This window comes from Pteropus alecto, unplaced genomic scaffold (genome assembly GCF_000325575.1).
Source record: "Pteropus alecto unplaced genomic scaffold, ASM32557v1 scaffold67, whole genome shotgun sequence".
NCBI classification, from domain to species: domain Eukaryota; kingdom Metazoa; phylum Chordata; class Mammalia; order Chiroptera; family Pteropodidae; genus Pteropus; species Pteropus alecto.
This window is the reverse complement of record NW_006441061.1, coordinates 7,942,322-7,949,584: the sequence shown is the minus strand read 5'-3', so window position 1 is coordinate 7,949,584 and position 7,263 is coordinate 7,942,322.

Genomic DNA, 7,263 nt, shown 5'->3' with positions numbered 1-7,263 from the left:
CCCCCCTCCCTTCCTCTCCCCCCCCACCCATCCATCCCCCCATCCATCCATCCATCCATCCATCCATCCATCCATCCATCCATCCATCCTTTCATCCATCTACTCATTATCCAACCCCCATCCATCCATCCTTCCATCCATCCACCCTTTATCCCTCCTTTCCTTCCTCCCTCCCTCCCTCCCATCCACCCATGAATCCAGATCATAAATTCACCACCCGTCCACCGCTGACCCATCCATTCTTCTGTCACAGCTCTGGGCTGCCCCCTTTGTCATGCTACCTTCACGTTTGCCTCAGGTGGGATCCGACCACCCCAGACCCCACTCCCTGCAGCAGAGTCCTCGAGGGCGAGGAGCGGACGACTGGCCGCAGCTTCTGTGGTTCTTACCACAGCACCAGGCACAGCCAGATTCCCAAGTTTGGACTGAAAGGCGGATGAATCCAGCTGCAGCAGGAGGCAGTGAGGTCAGAGTAATGAGGAGATGCCGGCTGCTTTTCAGGGGTCGATGGGGGAGGGAGACTCTGGACTAGCTGGGGATGTGGGAGCTAAACAGGGGCTCCCAGCTGAGCTGGGACGTGGACAGGTGGAGACAAGTGAGGAGAGCCCTTCAATTGGCAGTAAAATGTAATATCGACTCTGCCTTGAAACTGGAAGGTGAAAAGTCCACGTTTCAGGATATTTGGTTATAGGTTCAAAGATTCTACTAAGTCTCCAAATGCCTTTGTTAACTTTTCTTGACTATGAAAGTCAAGCATGTCCGTGATCGCAAACTTGAGAATTATAGACACGTTTTTTTCCTTTCCCTTTCTGTCTTCATCTGTTTGGGCTGCCATAACAAAATACCACAGCCTGGGTGGCTTCGAGCCAGAGAAATTGATTTCTCTTAGTGTAGGAGGCTGGGAAGTCCAAGATCGGGGTGCCACGTGGCTGGGGAGGACGCTTTTTCTGGCCCAGAGCTGGTGCCGTCTGGCTGTGTCCTGTCATGGAGGGAGGAGCGGGCTTTCAGAGCATGAATGTCGGGAGGGACACGAACATTCGTAGCACAGGTTTCTCCTTTCGGGGCTGAGCTCATATGAGGAATCGGTGTTGCGTCCACCTCAGTCACAGACACGCCCCGTGTCATTACCTCTTCGTAATGTCCTCGTGGCTGACGAGCATTCCAGTATCGCTTGCACTAGAGTTTGCTTAGCTGTCCCTCTCGTGTTGGATGTGAGGTCGAGGTGTTGGCCGTTATAAAGAACACTTGGATGAACACCTTCCTGGTAAACCCTTTCCGCCTGAGGGTGGATTCTTAATTGTTGACTCACGTGTCGCATTTCAAAGCCTTTTTACTGCAAGTCTGTCCCGGCCAACATGGGTCCTTGGCACCTGAGCGACCCCACCTTGGCCGCAGTTACTCCCGGACCCTGTGGTAGAGCCGGGGCCACCGCCCCTCTGTAAGCCAGTCGCGTCCCCCTTTCTGCTCCTGGCTGCAGCAGGGGGCTGTCACTTAATCTTTGGGACTTGGCTCATCTCAGGTCACCTGGGCCTTGAGGGGCACCCCAGTGCCCCCACAGAATGAGGAAGAGCTTACCACTTTTCACTTTGGGGCAGCAGGACGGAGTCTCGTCAATGAATTTTCCAGTGGTGACATGGGCTCCATGCCACTCGCACGCACTTCATCCTCTTCCATGTGGGTTGACAGGTTTCCCAGCCTGTGAATGGGGAGCCCGTGCCCCCCCCCCACTCCGGGACACCTTGAAACCTGCCTTTGCTAACCCGCTGAGCGTAGGGTCCAGTGGTGTTGACTCATGGGGGACGCTGAGGAAGGAGGCTCTGAGTTCTGCCACCAGTTTGTGACACCTCCTTAGGGGGTTTACGTAGTCACGGCTCAGCTTGTGTCCACGTAGCTGGCTTTGTGTCATAGTTTAGAGTGTTTTGAAAACCTGCACAGTAATTGCACAGTGCCTTCCGGTCTCCAGGGAAGTCATGATACAGGTTCCTCTGAAGGTCAGAGTGATCCAGTACAACATTCTTTCATTCTGGTCACATGACTGGGTAAAGCAACTCCAGAGCCGCGTGCATGGAAATGACAAAGCGTCACCGCCACCGTCCCCACCACCGTCCCCGCCACCGTCCCCGCGACCTGTGCTGTGGAAGCCGTGCTGGACGGGGCGAGGAACCGCGCATCTGGGCGGGGCTTTCAGGGGTCCATTCGACAGACGGTGGCTTTAATTTGTAACAGAACTATTCCTGTAAACATCATCTATCACGTTATTTGCTTCGTGACATTTAATAGGTCTTAAACCATCTCCGGGGGCCCAGATTCCGTCTGTTTCTAAAGCTGTCTTTTCTAATGAGAATTTCAAGGCAAATACCAGCCGGTGCCAGGGCTGGGAGAACGGCGAGCCAGCAGACACATGTGCCTTTGGTCTACATTTCAGTCCAAAAGGGCGAGGGTGAACTGGGCTCGGGCCTGACCCAGGCAGGGCCCCTGCGAGGAGGACTCGCGGCGTGGGGTGGCCCATTCCAAATGTCAGACTCTGGCAAACGGGGCATTCTTGATAGAGGCAAATGTGGTTTTGTTTCAGAAAGGCCAGTTAAGAATCGTCCACTGTCAAGACAAAGACCCAGAGATCGGTGACTGTCTCGAAGTTCTAGGCAGCCGTGGAGAGAAGGCAGCTATTAATTATATAATGCTGTTTCCGGCTGGGTATTAATTGGCATTTGTCGTTCCACGAATGTGTTACAAAAGCAATACACATCCATCATAGAAACGTTAACAGCTACTAAAAGTTATAAAGAAGAAAATAGAAATTAATCACAACCCCCTACTCGTTTAAACTACGCTGCTGCTGTTGCTAACGCTGCCGCGGTGTCCATTAAATGCAGCCAAGAAAACTGCTGATTGAACATTTCGATGTATTTATTTTCCAGTATTTGTTTTCTGCCTGCGTTTGCAAAATTGGGATTACGTGCTCCTTTGTCATAGTTTTAAATGTAAAATATCAGTAAACCTCAATAAACGAGGAGTGAACTCAATCTGATATAGGACAGCGACGTAAAATCCATGTACTGAACCCAAGATCAGGAAGAAGGCAAGGAAGTCTGCTGCCATCATGCCTCTTCCACGTCGCACGGTGATCCTGGCCAGCATGACAAGGAAAGGAAATAAGAGGCATGTGGATTGGAAAGGAAGACGTAATAAGAAAGTTTAGCATGGTCGCAGGGGTCAAAGTCGATATACAAAAATCAGCTGTATTTTCTAGATAGCAGCAATGAACGGTTAGAAATAGAAATTTAAACAGCCATTATAATGGCATCAAACATATGAAAAACTTTAAAAAGAGACTTGATAAAATGCCCATGCTCTGAAAATTCCAAAATATCGCTTAGAGATGTTAAAGAAGATCTTAGAAGGTATTAAAGAAAAGGAGAGATATAGTATTCTGATGGACAAGAAGACAATGTGGTTAGGATATCATTTTCCCCGAAATTGATCCACAGATTTAATGTAATGCCAATTAAAATCCCACCAAGCTTTAAAAAAATTGACAAAATGATTCTGAAATTTTCGTGAAAATGCAAAGGACCAAAAATAACCAAAACGATTTCGAAAATATTTTTGGAGGTGTCATGCTATGTGGTTTTAGGACTTACTGCTATAAAGCTGTGGTGATCAAGGCATTATGGTGTTGACATAAGGATAACGCGTATAGATCAAATGAACAGAGTCGAGTCCATAAATACTCACACATATACGATCATTAGATTTTTGACAATGGTGCTAAGATAACTCAGTGGCAAAAGGATAGTCTTTATCAATTAAAAAATAAACCCGGACCCTTACTTCAAGTCATATTTAAAAATTAAGATGTATCTGTCGACCCCGAGAAGGAAAATATCTACCAAGAAGGGTTCCTGGTGGCCAACGGGGCTCGAACTTGAAAACAGAGCCTAGCAGCTGGTTCCAAACAGTGTCTCTCCGACAAGCTGCACTTACTGCCTGCCTGCCCTGTGTTGCTGCCCACTGAGCCCACCCTTATAAAGGAGTTTCTAAAGTGGCGTTTCAATCAATAGGACTGAGATTTCCCTGGCGGATGGGGGCTGTGCAGCAACGGCCTTAGTCCCGTATTCACGGACCAATCAGAGTGGCTCTGTTTTGACCAATCAGGACATTGCTTTTTGGACCAATCAAACTGTGGAGATTTGGAGTCCTTATTTGCATGAGGATGGACCAATCATAGACGGGGGGCGGGGACTTCTCTCTATATAAGTTGGCTCTCCACTTTCTCCCGACGTGCTCTTCTTATTTTCATGGAGGTTCCTGTACTACATTTCCCGGATGGCTGCCTTGCAGCAAAGCAGCGCCTTTCCACACCCTGTGCTGTATCACAGGTGAGCTGTTCGCACTGTATAAAGTTTGTCTTCTCCTTACCCTAAGTCGAAGATTCCTGTTGACATTGAATTGGCATCAATGATCGTCACTTGACTGATTATTGACCTAAAGGTAAGATCTGAAACTGTGAAAAATAAGGCAAAATTCTTTTTCTGACCTTGAGCTAGGTAAAAATTTCTTAGAATATGCACAGAAAGCATGAACCGTAAGAAAAATTGATACATTGGACTTTCTCAAGTTAAAAACGTCTACTCTTCAGTGACATTGTTAAGAAAGCGGGAAGGTAAGCTACAGATTGGAATCAAATATTAGCAAAACACAGATGTATGACAAAAAACTTATATATGGAATATATAAAGCAATATTATAACTGGTGACCCAATTTAAAACTAGGCAAGAGTTGAACAGACATTTCACCAAAAAATGGCACACTGAATGGCACACGCACGTGGAAAGGAAAGATGCTGAACAGCTGTAGTCGTCAGGGAAATAACGAACTAAAACCGCAAGGGGACACCAAGACGTACACAACTGTTGCTGAGGCCATGGAGAAACTCATTCGTTACTGGTGGGGATGCAAACTGGTGTAGCTGCTTTGGGAAACTGTTGGGCTGTTTTTATGAAGTTAACCCCACACTTAATGCTCAGACCCAGCAATTCCCCTCCCAGGTGTTTACTCCAGAGAAATGAAAACACGTCTGCACAAAGACGCACACGTAAATATTCACCTGCCACCTGTCGCCCCAACCCCGAAACAACCCAACTGTCCCCGCAGCTGTGGAGGGATAACAAATCGAGGTCCATCCATAGTGGGATTACTCAGCAGTAGAAAGAATGAATACATGAAAATGTGGGCGTACGAGCCTGATGACGAGTGAGACAAGCACGCACAAGACTGTATGTGATACGATTCTATTTATGTGACATTTGTGAAAAGGTGAAGCTGTAGGGACAGAAGAAAGACCAGTGGTTGTCGGGGTGGGGGGGGCAGGGACAAGAGCAGACTTACTGACGTGGCGGCAATGGCCTGTATCTTGGCTGTGCTGGTGCTTCCAGGACTATATGTTTGTCAGAAGTCACTGAGCTCTTCATCTAAAGGGTGAATTTTACTGTAGGAAATTAAACCTCTGAAACCTGACTTAAACACATAATGTCCCCATATGATAAAATATCCCTTCGTTGATATTAACACTTAGTTAAATGTTAACAATGTCAACATAGCATTAAATACAAGTTAATGACTCTGATATGCTGTTATATAGAGCTGTACTATAATATATTGAATCACTCAAGGTTGAAATTTTCACTCTCTTTAGCGTTTTTGATGTCGTATATAATCATGTGGTGAGCATCTGTGATTGTGCTTTTCTGGAACTCAGCGCTAGGGATGCATTCCCACAGGTGGATGAAAGAATGAACGCTTTTAGGACTCCATACCTAGTGTTACATTGTCTCCTAGAAAGGTGTCAACTTAGATTCCCATCTGTATTGAACGAGAGTTTGCATCCTTGCCAAAATTTGGTACGTGATAAAATAAAAATTTTTTAAAAAGTTGATAGTTTGATGGGAAATAAGGGAGCCTTGATTTAATTTTGGTTAATTTAACTAGTAGCAGCATTGAATGTTATTTGTTCCCCACTCCTTGTTAGTTGCAAGAGTTTCATATGTATCTGACATACATAGCATATGTATTTCTGTTACAAGTCTCTTTCCTTGTTTAGTGTTTGCTTTTTTATTGTGGTTATCCACAGCCGTATAACAATTACCCTGAAATGTAGTGTCTGAAGACAAAGCAGTCTTTTAAGTTAGCACCTTAGTTTGTGAGTCTGCATGTGGGGCAGAGTGGGGCAGGGACCATTTGTCTGCTGCTGTGGGATCACGATGAGTGGCTGGATGGGGCTGGAAGGTCCGTTTCCAAGGCAATTGTCTCACATGGCTGTGTGCTGTGGACAGGGTGCTCAGCTGGGGCCGCGGGCCGGGGCCTGGCCTTCTCTGCACCAGGGCCTTCCGGAGGGCTGCTTGGGCTTCCTCACAGCATGGGTCTGGTTCCAAGAGACACTGGGAGTAGAACCTGTGAGTTTCTTAAAGCCTAGATCCCTAAGCTAGCTCGCGTCAATTCCGTCGCGTTCCCTTGGTGACGTAGGCACAGAGCCCACCTTGGTTAAAGGGAGGGGACGCAGACACTGCCTCTTGTTGGGCAGTTAAAGAATTTGTGGCCATTTTAAAACTACCAAACTTAAAAAATTTGTTTTGATATTTTAAAAGATAAAATCATGCACGCTCTCTGTTGGGTGTCCGTAGACCGCTTCCAGGGGCAGAAGCGTGGAGACTGGTGAGCGTCTACATGGCCCCTTCCCACGTGCAGCCCCCTCACCACTTGGCTGGGATCGCCCTGGGTGTTCTCTGTGTGTATCACCCGATGTGGCCTCAGGTCCTGTAGATGTCTTTTATTGATTCTGGCACAAAAGGGACGGGCTCTGTGAAGGTTTCTGTGACTTGCTGTTTTCACTGAAGGGCATACCTTGGCCATCTTTCCACGTCTGGCCATCTAGATCACCCCTTCCTGTGCAGCCTGTCAGAGTATTTCATAGGTGCAGCTTTGTGTACGGAACCAGCTCTGGACCAAGGGTGTTTGCCCTGTGTTCAGTTCTCTGCTCTTACAGGTGACACTGCCTTGGACGTCACATGTATACAAATCTTCCTGCGGGATTCAGGTTGGAAGAGGGGATGCAGGTCGATATGCACATCTTAACTGGGATGCTGCAGAATTGCCCCCCAAAAGCTTTCTTCTCCCCAGCATTTATCTGGAATCCGCAGAAGGCCCATTTTCTTCGTGTGTTAGTTGGTTGGTTTCGTTCAGCGGTCGGCTGATGGGCTCTTCCG